This window comes from Schistocerca serialis, chromosome 9, assembly GCF_023864345.2.
Source record: "Schistocerca serialis cubense isolate TAMUIC-IGC-003099 chromosome 9, iqSchSeri2.2, whole genome shotgun sequence".
Classification (NCBI taxonomy): domain Eukaryota; kingdom Metazoa; phylum Arthropoda; class Insecta; order Orthoptera; family Acrididae; genus Schistocerca; species Schistocerca serialis.
The window spans coordinates 456,812,711-456,827,241 of record NC_064646.1 but is presented as its reverse complement, the minus strand read 5'-3'; the positions used below and the strand labels follow the sequence as shown (position 1 = coordinate 456,827,241).

General features: G+C 42.4%; 1 non-coding gene across 1 annotated transcript; it reads right to left on the bottom strand.

The window, feature by feature from the left end:
- Positions 1–4,866: 4,866 nt before the first annotated feature.
- Positions 4,867–4,941, bottom strand: Trnas-cga (transfer RNA serine (anticodon CGA)). The gene has a single exon. It is a non-coding gene; the product is annotated as a tRNA-Ser (tRNA).
- Positions 4,942–14,531: the final 9,590 nt, after the last annotated feature.

Below are 14,531 nucleotides of genomic sequence, written 5' to 3'. Positions count from 1 at the left end.
ACCAACTCCCTGTATCTTGCAAGTTTGACATATTTCTGCATAGACCCAGATATTTCCTATGAAATTCATCCTTCGTGAATAATACTCTAAAATTTAAAGATTTCTTGTTCACACACAGAATTTCATGCAATCCTTCGGGAAGTCGTGACAAGGCACCTGCCCCAATATTATCCTTTTTCTTGATATGAATGATCTCAAAATCATACTCCTGAGGTGTTAAAGACCATCTAGCAAGTTGTGCATGCAACAGTTTGCAATGTAGCAAAAAACTGAATGCCTGATGGTCAAAACACACTTTCATGTGGTTTCCAGCCACGTAATAGTGGAACTGCCTGAATGCCCAAATGACTGCCTCCAATTCGGTGATAAAATAAGCTGTCTCACAGTCACACAGAATCCAGTTTGCAAAAGCAGTTGCACAGACTCTATGTAAATTCCATCTACATCCCTTACTTGGAAGAAACATGTGCACAAGCCAATGCATGAAATATCAGTCAGTATTAAGAATCTGACATGTCTCCATGATACAACACCTTAGAATTCAGTAATGCTTATCTGACATTTTCTAATACCAGCTAGCAATACTGTGACCACTGGCATTGCACATTTTTTCTTAATAACTTTAAAAGCAGTTATGAAGTCAGTAGCTCATCTGGAATGCATATCCTGGTAGAAAGATGCAAGACCGATGAAACCTTTTAACTGCTTCCTCGGATGACAAAGTATACCATGCGATGTAATAAAATGACCAAGGAAGCTAATCTGTTCATGTCCGATCTTTGATTGCCACAGCTTGGCAGTAAATCCAGCCAGCCATGATTTCTTTAAAATGTCCTCTATCGAATCAGTAGGATCTGACCATGTTTGTGGTATTATCAGCAAATCACCATAAACAATGTCAAGTGGGCTAGGACCTTACATCCTAGGAAGAAGTCAAGTGCTGTTGTGAGTATATCTGAGCTCACCTTTCAACAAAAAGCCAACATTTTAAATATCCAGCTTTTATACATGCCTGGAGAAGTTATCAATTTACACAATTCCATTGCCAGGGGATTCTGCCAATATGAAGAATTGAGATTAGTATACATTAGCTATTGTACTCAGAGAATTTTGGATTAATTTACCTATCTTTTACAGTCTCATTCATACAGGGAGAATAACCTGATTAATAGCTCTTGCATCAAAGACTAATCTGACATTTCCACCAGGTTTTGCTAGTGCAAGGAGGAGACTACCACATGGGTTGTCTGATGAGTCTAATATGTACCATTCAAGTATTTTTCTACTTTCTTCGTCCACACAGGTCTTTTTGACTGTGGAATAGAAAATTAATTGTGGCAGGATGCTTTATGTGGCAGGGCATTTAGGTGGTATTAACAACCATTAATTGCTCAAGCTTTCTCCTTGCACACATCTGTATCCTTAAGTAATAAATCTGTAGGAATTCTAGCTGGAAATGCTTGCAGGAAGAAGTGGAACACCAGTAAGCGAAATTAACACACACTATTACTAAATACAAAGATATGAAGAAAGGATGTAGAGGCTTATCTCATGAAGGGTAGGATAGATACAGCCTACAGGAAAATTAAAGAGACCTTTGGAGAAAAGATAACCACTTGCATGAATATCAAGAGCACAGATGGAAACCCAATTCTAAGCAAAAAAGGGAAAGCAGAAAGGTGGAAGGAGTACATAGAGGGTCTATACAGGGGCGATGTTCTTGAGGACAATACTATGGAAATGGAAGTGGAGGTAGATGAAGATGAAATGGGAGATATGATACTGCGTGAAGAGTTTGACAGAGCACTGAAAGACCTGAGTCAAAACAAGGCCCCGGAAGAAGACATTCCAGTAGGACTACTGACAGCCTTGGGAGAGCCAGTTCTGACAAAACTCTACCATCTGGTGAGCAAGATGTATGAGACAGGCGAAATTCCCTCAGACTTCAAGAAGAATATAATAATTCCAATCCCAAAGAAAGCAGGTGTTGACAGATGTGAAAATTACCGAACTATCAGTTTAATAAGTCACAGCTGCAAAATACTAATGCGAATTCTTTACAGATGAATGGAAAAACTGGTAGAAGCCGACCTCAGGGAAGATCAGTTTGGATTCCGAAGAAATCTTGGAACACGTGAGGCAATTCTGATCCTATGACTTATCTTAGAAGAAAGATTAAGGAAAGGCAAACCTACATTTCTAGCATTTGTAGACTTAGAGAAAGTTGACAATGTTGACTGGAATACTCTCTTTCAAATTCTGAAGGTGGCAGGGGTAAAATACAGGGAGCGAAAGACTATTTACAATTTGTACAGAAAGCAGATGGCAGTTATAAGAGTCGAGGGACATGAAAGGGAAGCAGTGGTTGGGAAGGGAGTGACACAGGGTTGTAGCCTCACCCCACTGCTATTCAATCTGTATATTGAGCAAGCAGTAAAGGAAACAAAAGAAAAGTTCGGAGTAGGTATTAAAACCCATGGAGAAGAAATAAAAACTTTAACAGAATTACAATGTCATCAGCGAACCTCAGACACAGCAAAGGACTTGGAAGAGCAGTTGAACGGAATGGACAGTGTCTTGAAAGGAGGATATAAGATGGACATCAACAAAAGCAAAACGAGGATAATGGAATGTAATCAAATTAAGTTGGGTGATGCTGAGGGAATTAGATTAGGAAATGAGACACTTAAAGTAGTAAAGGAGTTTCGCTATTTGGGGAGCAAAATAACTGATGATGGTCGAAGTAGAGAGGATATAAAATGTAGACTGGAAAAGGCAAGGAAAGCGTTTCTGAAGAAGAGAATTTTGTTAACATCGAGCATTGATTTAAGTGTCAGCAAATCGTTTCTGAAAGTATTTGTATATGGAGTGTAGCCATGTATGGAAGTGAAACATGAACGATAAATAGTTTGGACAAGAATAGAATAGAAGCATTCGAAATGTGGTGCTACAGAAGAATACTGAAGATTAGATGGGTAGATCACATAACTAATGTGGAGGTGCCGGCCGATGTGGCCGTGCAGTACTAGGCGCTACAGTCTGGAACCGCGTGACCGCTACGGTCGCAGGTTCGAATCCTGCCTCGGGCATGGATGTGTGTGATGTCCTTATTGTGGTGTCACCGCCAGACACCACACTTGCTAGGTGGTAGCTCAAATCGGCCGCGGTCCATTTAGTACATGTCGGACCCGCGTGTCGCCACTGTGTGATCGCAGACCGAGCGCCACCACAAGGCAGGTCTCGAGATACGATATAGCACTCGCCCCAGTTGTACGACGACTTTGCTAGTGACTACACTGACGAAGCCTTTCTCTCATTTGCCGAGAGACTGTTAGATTAGCCCTCAGCTAAGTCCATGGCTACGACCTAGCAAGGCGCCATTAGCCTTACATAGTTTGATAGCTATCGTATGAAATGTCTCATCAAGAATGCTGTATTCACATCAAAGAATAAAAGATAAGTATTCGAGGAGCTGAATACTTTTCTTATTAGAATTCACTACTTATCCTGTTCCAGAATTCACGCCCGTCTGCGTTAGATAGCGTGCCTTTCGGCCTCCTCTATCTACAAGGTGTTGGCACATTTACCAACACATCACTTATGTTAGTTAGGTTTAATTAGTTCTAAGTTCTAGGCAACTGATGACCGCAGAAGTTAAGTCGCATAGTGCTCAGAGCCATTTAATGTGGAGGTATTGAATAGAATTGGGGAGAAGATGAGTTTGTGGGACAACTTGACTAGAAGAAGTGATTGGTTGGTAGGACATGTTCTGAGGCATCAAGGCATCACCAATTTAGTACTGGAGGGCAGCGTGGAGGGTAAAAATCGTAGAGGGAGACCGAGAGATGAATGCACTAAGCAGATTCAGAAGGATGTAGGTTGCAGTACGTACTGGGAGATAAAGAAGCTTGCACAGGATAGAGTAGCATGGAGAGCTGCATCAAACCAGTCTCAGGACTGAAGACCACAACAACAACAACATGACGAAACATGGGCGAGGTAACATTCTTCACAACAAACTATACGAATCAACGATATTTCCCCTGTGGGAGGCTAAGCTTACTGCCAAAGAGTATTATTTCCTAACATCCTAGGTCATCAATAATGTGGTCCCCCCAAACGACAGTTCATTGTATTGGCTTCTGGTTAAAAAGCTTGACTCTTTAACTTTCAGTTCCACGCACTCACTTGTGCAATGGTGGCTTCAGGCTGGTGTCTATTTACTCTCTGTGTCTCACTAGTGAGCCATTTACCTTGATGCCCCAGTAATATTTCCCATAGTTATAACCAGTTTTCGCTACATCCACTGAAAGCTTGACACGACATTCGTAACGGTGACTGTGTCTGTTTCACAGTCAGCAATCAGTGTGGGAACAGTGAACTTGTATGTTACGGTAATATCAGTCAAATACTCAGCAATGCAGTTACGTACATCAGAGCATAGCTCCTGCCTAATATCATAACAGAACACATTTACATTTCCAACACAGCCCCTGCTCCATTGCATGACCAACATTTCGAGTCTATGTGCAGCAGCATCTTCAATGATTATTACTGTTGATGACTTCTGTGATTAGTGGCAGCTGGTTCCCCCAGTCCTGATTATTTTTATTTTGCCTTTCGATATGGTTATTGTTTCAGTGTTCATAAGCATATAACCAGTGTTATACTAACATTTTTGTCGTTTTTGTTAACTGTAGTTGTTGCTACAATTGTTCCCATAACCACTCGCTTGTTACTCACCACGAGCTTTCGGTTAATGCTCATTCTGGCCCACAAAACAGTCACTGGCTGTGTTACGTCCATGATCATTGCTTGTGTCAGCAACAATTAGTTAGTTTGAAACTTCCTGGCAGATTAAAACTGTGTGTCGGACCGAGACTCGAACTCAGGACCATTGCCTTTCGAGGGCAAGTGCTCTACCAACTGAGCTACCCAAGCACGACTCACGACCTGTCCTCACAGCTTTAATTCCACCAGTACCGAGTTCGAGTCTCGGTCCAGCACACAGTTTTAATCCCCCAGGAAATTTCATATCAGTGCACACTCCGCTTCAGAGGGAAAATGTCATTCTGGAATCAGTTAGTTTGTTTTTCTGAACTTAGCATCCTTGTTTATCAGATAGAATGAATCAATGGCCAACGTAAATGGATAGACTGAATCAAGGACCAACACAAATTCTTCTATGTTGGACTGATACGTGGATCAACTACTGTCATACATAAAAAAACCTATTTTATTTTAAGATTTGCAGGATGTCATGATGTGACATTGGTCCAAAAGCCTTCAACTTCTGACACGAAGGCCTGAGACAAAATTTTACAAAATGTATCAGTAAGATGCAGTACTGGGATGAGCCAAACACCTTTTTCCTGAGGCATTCTTGAATACTATTTAACCGATAATTGGACAGAAACTGTCTTTCCAATTTGTCATAGGACTGAGAGTATTTTGATGCCTCAATAGCCCAGAATGCATGAATAAGTACAATGGGATGTGATTTTTATCCACATACGAGCAGCCAGATCACAGAGCTCTCGCTTAGTCTGATCTGTCAATGGAACCAGTACTTGCATCTTCTTAGGTTCATGTGCAACTGACCGAGTGTCATTGACAGCCTCTCTAACTAAAGGCAACTCTCTATTTACTACATAGATTAGTTCGCTAATGGCATCTTGCCATTACAAGAACTTTTCCCCTGTTTGTTCTTTCCTCTTGCGCAATTCTTTTTTTACTGTGTTTGCTGAACCACTGATTAGTTGCGCCGTGAACTTTAGTGACTGCCAAGGAAATAAAGATGTCCAATTTCCAAATCTGGTTGCTAACTGTTCTCTTTCTACTGATACTTTACTTTCATTCGTTCCGGACGTTGTTACAGCTAATACTTCCGTTTTTTGGAATGATTTTGTAATGGCTCAGTGCGTTGACTGCATTGAGAAGTAGGTTCAGTATTTTCTGTAACTGTCGCAACATTGCTTTCACCTGCTACGTCCATGTTTGTTTGTTTGTTTGGCAATTTTTACCAGAACTGTCGAAGAATAACCAAAAATCACTATCAAAACAATTGATAAGCAACTGTAATGTAAATATATTGGCTTGTTATCTCAACGATTAAGCTCTAGTATTCCTTCCAAACTATAGACACTCTAATAACACTTCCTAATTGTAATTACATGGTGCACAACTTCCTCCACCAAAAATAAATAGGTCTATTTCAACAATAATACCGAAACTACATACAACTACAAGCTGAATTCTAAAAGTTTGTCTAACAACGCTTGGTTCGAGTGAGATAGCTCACAGAAATAAGTAAGATATCTATTTTCTGACTTGGCAACTGCTCGAAAGGCGATGTCCTTGACTGTGACATATCATCTCATTTTCATTATTTTTATTTCTTTCCTCCTCCAATTTTTTCCAGTGCATGGAACAGAAAAAAAACACAATTTTTGTAATTACAATACATACAATGACATGAAGACAATCCACTAAATAATAACATACAAAGTCCCGATTTACAAGAGAGAGTGTGAAATTATATTTATTTTTGATTTTTATAGCGTCAGATATTTATTTGTTATAAATAGTAAATCTCATAACACACCATTGAAGACTGAAAGCCCTACTTTTTTTACGCATCAACTTGTCAAACGAAACCTCCTTGAAGAAATTTGATACGTAGAACGACAATAGTAGCTATGTTTAAGGTTAATTCACCATCTAAAATAATAACTATAATTTTCAGAATTCTCTCACCAATTGAGTAATTTTAATATTTCTCAATCAAACATGGAAGTACATCTAATCACTCTGTACATGATTGTGTATAGTACCAATATATACAAAAAAGCCGCACACAAAAATGCTGTTTTTCAGGGGTCATATCTCAGATTCTATTGATCACAAATTAGGAGTAAAGTGTTTTGGATAACGCTTGGCCAAGCGTTCATTTGTATATCTATCACACACACTGTGGCTATTTTACAGTATAGGGTGACAATTTAAATATTACAAACTTCCTCCAGCCTAGAGAAACTTGAGCAAATCGGTTGGTGTGCCACAAGTGTTCTGAGGTCATCAAACTATGTTTCTAGTTAGCACGTCAACGTTTTATTGGTGGAAAAAAAACAAAAACAAACAAAAAAAGAACTGTCTCTGAGCATATTCATGTACGCCTAAAGTGCCGATTATGCAAAGTAGTACTACAGTGACAAGACCATTTTCATCCCATTTTTAACATGCCTGAAAACAATTTAAAATGATTGTCAATTATGTAAAACTGGAAAGACGGCAAATTTGAAAAATATTCCTAACTTTTTACTCATTTAAAATACAAATAATAAGCAGGGCATTGTCGATGAATTGCGAAAAAAGTAAAATCAAAGATTTTGAGAAAAACCTTCTATTATGTGTACTTATTGGTTGTTTATCCATCTCAAAGTATACAACTGTGTCGAAGTATATAAATGAACTGTCAAACCTCTACTGACCTACACTATTCATTTTATATAAGCAGTACACCCTGCTGTAGCTCAGAAATGAAAGAAACCAGTGGAAAAATTCTCTTGCCAGAGCACAAAAAAGGCGAACATGTTCCTCTTAAGAAAAAAAAAAAAATAATAATAATAATAATAATAATAATAATAAAAACTCTGGAAAATGGGGAACCAGCTGCCTCAGTCCTCAGTCATTCCAACTTGCTCACTAAAATTTTGGCTTGTGAACATATTCGCACTTTATGCAAAAAGACAATAATAGAGAGGCAGCGAAGGTGGAAGAGAGAGTAGACAGTGCCAGTTGTTGAGAAACAGAGAGGAGGCAGTAATGGTGGGACAGAAAAAGTTGCAGTGAAATAGAAACCAAGATGGATGAAGGCAACTGCAGTGGGATCCAAAGAAAAGGGAAGCTACTGATGGTCAGTGAGAGACAGTTCCAGTAAAAGAGAAACAGAGGTGGGTGGAGATAGAAACAGTGGGAGCAAGAAGAGAGCAGAGAGGAGGCAGTGGAAATGAAAAGTACAGATGAGTGGAGACCATAGAAAGGCTTGGCAGGTCTGGACCCCTAGACAAGTGACCTTTAACATGTGTGTGTGTGTGTGTGTGTGTGTGTGTGTGTGTGTGTGTGTGTGTGGAGAGGATGGGGGGGGGGGGGAGTGGGCACATTTTTTCGTGTTAAAGTTCCCTAGTCTATGGGTCAAGCCCCCGAGCAAACAATCCTCAAGGACATGTGTTGAGACGAAACAATGTTGGGTGAAGATGAAGACAGCAGGCCGTAAGTGAAAGAGGAAGAGGAAGAGAGAGTGGCAATGGGAGAGAAAAAGAATGGGACAAAGACAATGTAAGTTGGAAAAAGAGAGAGTAGAAGTGACACAGAAAAAGGCAGTGGTAAGAAAGAGAGAGAGAATGGGATAAAAACAGTTACAGTGGATGGGAGGGGGAGAGGGAAGGGGGAGATGAGAGAGAGAGACAGGAGAAAGTGCCAGTAGGAGAAAAAGGAGGCAGTGGGAGAGGGAGAGTGGCAGTGAGAGGGAGATACTGAGAACGAAGGCTTCACTATGCAGAGAGAGTGGGTAAAAGGATTTAGAATATTCTGTGGGAAAAGACTGCAAATACGTTTGCACACCAAAAGTTTTGTTGAGGACGGCGGTGTGAGGATTGAGACAGCTGGTTCCACAATTTTCTTGTCAGTTTTTAAACAGGAATATATTTACCTTTTTTTACGCTGGTACAATCGTTCTTGAAGCTGCAATTCTTTGTTACAATATGATAGCTTCAGCATCTCTTGATATTACGTCTTCTCTTCAGTAGCGATGAGACCAGAATAAACTGTAAATTAATTATTTCGAAGAAGCCGCGGGAGAATTGAAAGGCAGCAGCGATAAAAATTCGTGCGCTTAGCGCCTTTGATTGATACTATTTACGCAGTAACTACTCTGATTTGCTGGAAGGTAGCAAGAAGAACATTAAGCACCATATGTCGTACATAAATGGCAATTTGCGAAATGCCCGAGTTATTTAAATGATAGAAATGTCGAAGTTACTCACTCATAGGGCTACTGAGTGTACAACTAAGAAGAAACCAAACAAATCTTCAAATTATGTGAATACCGTGAAAACTGCCAAAGAAATGGATTAATGGCTCTTCGCATCTTCACAGCTTGGTTGTGGCTGGTATGTGGATTCCGGTGTACGCGACACATGATAAGTAAATCAGATTTGTTTAACAATTTCCAGTCGACCAGAACTGCAAAAGTTAAAATAGCAGATAATACCAATCTTGAGGCAATGCAGATGCCAACATGTTTAAGTTACGTGTGATGACAAGGATAAGCAGATAACTGTTACTGGTGTTGTAGATGTTTCAGGTCTTACATACAACCTGATGTCGGTTACTAAAACGACGTGACGTGGATTGTGTGTCTGGAGGTCTATACGATGAAAGTGATGTAATTGCCTCGAACATCTATACCAAGTGTAACTAAAGTAAATGGCATGTACGGATTAGATGATTTCCATAGCATTTGTGTAATGACGAACTTTTAACACTTACGAATTGCGGCATCGAAGATTGGTAACCATGCGTCCATGAAAGGAATTGGGCGAACACCATTTTAGCTGCATGTATTTCTGCCATAAAACGGAAACAGTGTCGGCAACCTCTTCCTAAAACATCAAATAGAAGAGCAAAACATCCATTTGACATACTGCATTCTGATGTTTATGGACCATTGCCTTTCAGGGAGGAGCACGTTGTCTTCTCACTTATACGGATGATATGTCAAGAAAATCATTTGGTTACATTTTCAAATCATCAATGGAATCTCTGATACTTTCATTGCGTTCAAAGCGCGAGTAGAAAATGAAAATGGTCCAAAAATCATTTTTTTTCCATTATCTGTTCGAAGTATTTTGTCAGTCTGCATAAAAAGTCATTCTTATAGGCGAATGGAATTCGACATGAAACCTTAATTCCTTACACACCAGAACAAAACGCAGATACGGAGCGCCCTGAATCGGACGATCACTTTAATACAGGCAGCACCAATTAAACAGTTTTGGAGTGAAGCCGATAAAAACATAGCATTTTATCTCCAGAATAGATCTCCAACAAAAGGTGTTCAAAATGTAATCCTGAAGAATTATGGTGCTGAGTTACTTACGAATTTTTGGGTATCGAACACTTGTAGATATACCGAAAGCAAAACAGAGTTAGAAGACAAATTCAAGCAGCTCATATTTGTTGGACATATTTAACGGAACCAGGCACAAGTGGTAGCGACTGCAAAGTACCCAAAAACTGTAACAATGGAGTGCGCGACTGAATTCCTGGAAAGTTTTGAAAAAACAACAAATGATCTAGAGCAGAGGGTGGAACATAACCAGCTCGGCTTTCCCTTCCACTAAGAGTATGAGCGAGTCGCCTCGCCCACGAGTGCCCGCGCTGGACTCACAAGTTCGTCGCTACACAACTGCTGAGCAGCAGTAGACGTGAAGAGTACAAACTGATGATGCTGAGATTTACAGCTCAAAAGTGATGATGCTAAAAAACTACATCTCACACGTATGTGTGTTTTTTTGCAGAAGCTGCCATATCATCCATACACATCATAAGGGCCGAACTCCTGCAGAGGTCTGTGTTAAGACCACGACTACTGCATCTGCGATTTCCTGCCACTAGGGGACACCACACGTGGGGGCAGGGTATTGCCCTTTGTACATTTCCTCCCATATGTTAGTTAGTTAAGTTTTGCTTGCCGTTTTGATATGTGTTGCGTGTGTGTGAGGTGTGTTTTTACTTTGTTGCCAGGGTGGCTGGCTAGGTGAGAGTTTTCATTTTGTCAGTCGGCTTTTTGGCCTTCTGCGGGCGGAATTCGAAAGGTCATACTGTCAGAGGTTTTTAATTAGTTGGAAGTCAGATATGGCGGGAGTGGCATTAATTTTTCCGCCGGCATGGAGATTCCGCTGCTGTTGTAAAGAAATGCCAATGTGAATATGTCGGGTAAATGTAGAACTCGCTAGATTGCCTTGTTTTGCACAAACTGGAGTTTGTGCATATGCCATTGTCCTGCAAAGCCTCTTACACGGCATGCATACTCCATAACAGGTCAAGTAAATGAGCAGCAGACTTTCACTCCTGTGCCAGCTGCGAGTGTGCTTTTTGAATTAAGGATACAGAAAAGCATTCTCATTCTACTGCTACCCTTTCGGCGCAGGTCTTCCATTACAGCTTCAAGGTCAGCCGTGTATCTACAGTGATCCCAAGGTACTCGGCTGTTGGTTGCCATGGTAGTACCTGACCGTTTAACTTCAGTTGAAGTGGTCGCCTGGAGGGGACTCGTTTCCCCAGCTAACATTTAAGGATGAGGGCCTCTCTTTGGACCCATTTTCAGGCCCAGTGGTGGGTCTCGTCCAAGTCCAATTGAAGCCTTCCTGTAACCCAATCCCTATTGGGTTTATGTGCGGATAATGTGGTGTCATCGGCATGTTGAGCAGTACGTACCACGGCGCACTGGAGAGATCCATACTGTACAGGTTGTACAGGACAGGACCTACCTACCACTCACCCCTGGGGTACTGCTGCCTTTATGCATCTCTTGGAGGAAAGTGCTGACTGAACTCTAACAAAGTCCTTATTGAGATGTAACTCGCGATTAGCTTGAATTTCGCCTTGGGAACCCAAGAGCGTACAGTTTGTCTGGGGTAAAGGGCTCCTGTATAGAGTCAAAGGCTTTGGCTATGGGAAGTACAACTACGCAGCACCAGCTTTTGCGGTTTAAGCTCCCTGTTGCAGCTTCAAGAACCCTCACGATTTGCTGAGGGGTGGAGAGTTCCTGCCAGAAACTAAATTGGAAATTGAGCAGGATTTGCTCTCTTCTGGCAAAATCTAGGAGGATGATGAGTAGCAGGCTTTCATAAATTTTTGCTGAGACAAGGTCTTTACCTGGTTTAGCGACCACGACTTCTGCATGTTTCTGACACCTTGGAAACATTTGTCGACACGTAATCTCATTAAAGATATCCGCGATACGGGTTACTGCCGGGGACGGGAGGTGTTTAACTCCTAGTTGAACTGGTCGTGGCTGGAGGCTCTTTTGTTGGGTAGAGACCTAATCACTCGACTCACGTCTTCAGGCGTGAAGAGTGGCGTGTTTACATCGTCGTCATCGACAGCTGCAAGAAATGCAGCTAGTTGACATCCAACGATGGCTCCGTGGTCTCCGTCCTGCGCCTCTGCAACGCGGAACTGTATTTCAAAGGAATTTGCAAGTGCATCTGCCTTATCTGTGGCGCTGAATATGAGTCCACGCTCGCTGTGCAGATGTGGCGGTGTGGCGCTTCTTTTCGTAATCTGCTTGGTCACCTACCAGAGACTGTGACTGTCTACTCGGAGGGCTGAGAGTCTCACAGGCCATAGGTCGTTGCGGCGTTCAGTGGGACTTTCAGCCCGCTTTGCAGGTGGTTGACAGCGTTGTAGTTGGTGGATTTCTCTTAACTTCCTATTCCTTAGCAAGTCTGTTTTCGTTTCTCATTAGTGCAGAAAAGTACGGTGGGAGTTCTTGCGGGATGGGAAGGATCTGCAGTTGGAGGCAGGGCTTAGGTACTTTTCGACATTATGTCGTCTTTAAATTGCCCACAGTTTGTTCGCTTGTAGGGCGTCTGACGCTATGGGACAGGTACCCAGTCTCCCACATAGACCTCTAGAAGCACGTAGCTATGTTCGGATGTCATTCTCTTTACTGAATGCGTGGTCACGAACCCAGTGACTCCTCGCATGAGGATTATATCGAGGACGTCCGCCTTCGCCCACTTCTGGCGAAGTAGATGGGCTCATCTGTGACACATGTGGAACTGGTGGATGTGCGAGTGTCGTTGCAGTTAATGACCAGCTGTGGTGGTGTATTTAGAGTGCCAGTCTGTAGGCTTGATCACCCCACCCTCAGCCAAATGAGGGGCAGTGTGGAGGAGAAGGGGCGGTATGCTGCAAAGACAGTGAGGGGCACTGCTTCTATTTCCTGGGTTGCTGGTGGGTGGATTTAGTGGTGCAGAACTGCTCGTTTCACCTATATTGATACCCCACCTCACGCTGTGGGCCGATCGTTACTGTAGTAGTCGTGCTTAGGCACCGATTCTGTAACACCTGATTTGAGGTGTGGTTTGGCTACCATACATACGTCGATACTCTCGTCCCGTAAGAATTCGTGGAATTTGTTGGTTTGGCTGATGATGTTGTTTGTGCTGAAGACGCACAACTTTAATCGTTTAATGTGAGGTCGTCTATCCATGCCACTGGGAGGATTCCTGTGAGGTTGCCTCATTCTGTTGCGACGATTTGAGCACCATATTCATGGAGCTAAGAATGTGGGTATTTTGTTATTTGATCTCCTGCAGCAGCTGCATAAGGAGGCTGAGCGTTTGCACTATGAATGTGATTGATGGCAGTATGTCTGCACTCTCTTCAGATGTGCTAGGCTGAAAATCTCGAGACAGACTTTCAGCGGTCACAACGCGCTGCAGACTGTTCTTTGGTTGGGGGGAGGGGGGTGGTCGGTGGTGGAGGCTTTTCTTGATATTTCACAGTTAGCAGTAGTCAGGTGAGGCTGCTCAGCGAGTAGCATTGAGGGTGTTGTTTGCTAGCTTCTGTCTGCATTGCTCACAGTGAAGCTTGCATAGTTCTTGGCACATCTCGGTAGGCTGCAATCGGTGGCTTTGTCACCTTCAGCACACTTCACTTCATATACTTGGCTCGCATGTTGTAATGGCCCACTATGTGTCCTGGGCGTTGGCAGTTTACACTTTGCATGACGCCTTCTGCACCACTGATCGTTAGTGACTGGCACTGGCACAAAGGACTTTGTTGATTGGCTGTTTCCTGTGCTGCGCAGTGTTAGGAAGGTTTCACGATAGCCATTCAGTGACAGTGAATAGCCACTCTGTTTCATTTGGGCGACGCTGCTAACGTCATATCCCCTTCGCTGTGAGTCTGTTTTAATGGCTTCTGGGCCGATTTTGTGGGTAAACGCTGATTACTAACTTTAGTAGTCGTTGTCTGGCAGTGGGAAATGTATAGTGGAGAATTTGTTTTCAGGAATCAATCCTTTGACTGTGGCGTAGTGATTCAAACCGCTGAATATAAGTTTGTATGCCCCCCCCCCCCAGCTTTAGGCAAACAATCAAAGGTGGAAGAACCCTTCGTAGTTGATCTTTAATACCCACCATGATGGGCGGTAGTCAGTTCCATGCCATAGCAGGCATGGCCTCATCCTCATCGGACACAGACAGGTACCTGTTGGCTGCGTTTGCAACTCCCCTTGCACATTGGAGTGGGGGGGGGGGGGCAAGATGGCGGGTGGTTCTATCCACCACTTCGAACCTTTCCCTCTCAGTGCCAGATTCTTGCAGCACTGCCTCGCCTGCTTTTCCTTTGTCCCTAGTCTTATCTATGGCAAGGGGGGCCATATTTGGAGTCAGCCTAAAGTTTTACACGTGCTCTGCCTTAGCAAATTGTAGTTAGGTTGAAAGTGAGCGCTGAAT